This window comes from Geospiza fortis, unplaced genomic scaffold (genome assembly GCF_000277835.1).
Source record: "Geospiza fortis unplaced genomic scaffold, GeoFor_1.0 scaffold6156, whole genome shotgun sequence".
In the NCBI taxonomy this organism is placed as follows: Eukaryota; Metazoa; Chordata; class Aves; order Passeriformes; family Thraupidae; genus Geospiza; species Geospiza fortis.
The window spans coordinates 114-768 of NW_005055405.1; positions in this window are offsets into that span (position 1 = coordinate 114).

A 655-nucleotide genomic window follows, 5' to 3' on the forward strand; every position below is an offset into this window, starting at 1 on the left:
GTTGTCACCTCCCAGGTGCCCATTGTCACCTCTGCCAGGTATGGCAGGGTGGTGGCACTCCCGGGGACACCCCCACAGCCCCGTGTCACCCGTTGTCACCCGGTGTCACCCATTGTCACCCGGTGTCACCTCTGCCGGGCAGCGAGGGGTGGTGGCACTCCCGGATGGCTGCGTGGGTGTCCAGGCGGATCCGCACTCGCCCGCTGTGCGCGCTGTTGTCAAAGGTGACCTGGGGACACGGGGTGGCACTGTCACTGTCAATGTCACTGTCATTGTTCTGCCATTGTCACTGTCACTGTCATTGTCACTATCATTGTCACTGTCACTGTCACTGTTCTGCCATTGTCACTGTCACTGCAATGTCACTGTCACTGTTCTGTCATTGTCACTGTCAATGTCACTGTCACTGTCACTGTCACTCCATCGTCATTGTCACTATTGCTGTTATTGTCACTGTCACTGTCATTGTCACTGTCAATGTCACTCTTACTGTCAACGTCATTGTCACTGTCATTGTCATTGCATTGTCACTGTCATCATTATTGTCACTGTTCTGTCACTGTCACTGTCACCATCACTGTTATTGTCACCGTTCTGCCACTGTCATGGTCGCTGTCACTGTCACCGTCATTGTCACTGTCACTGTTATTGTCAC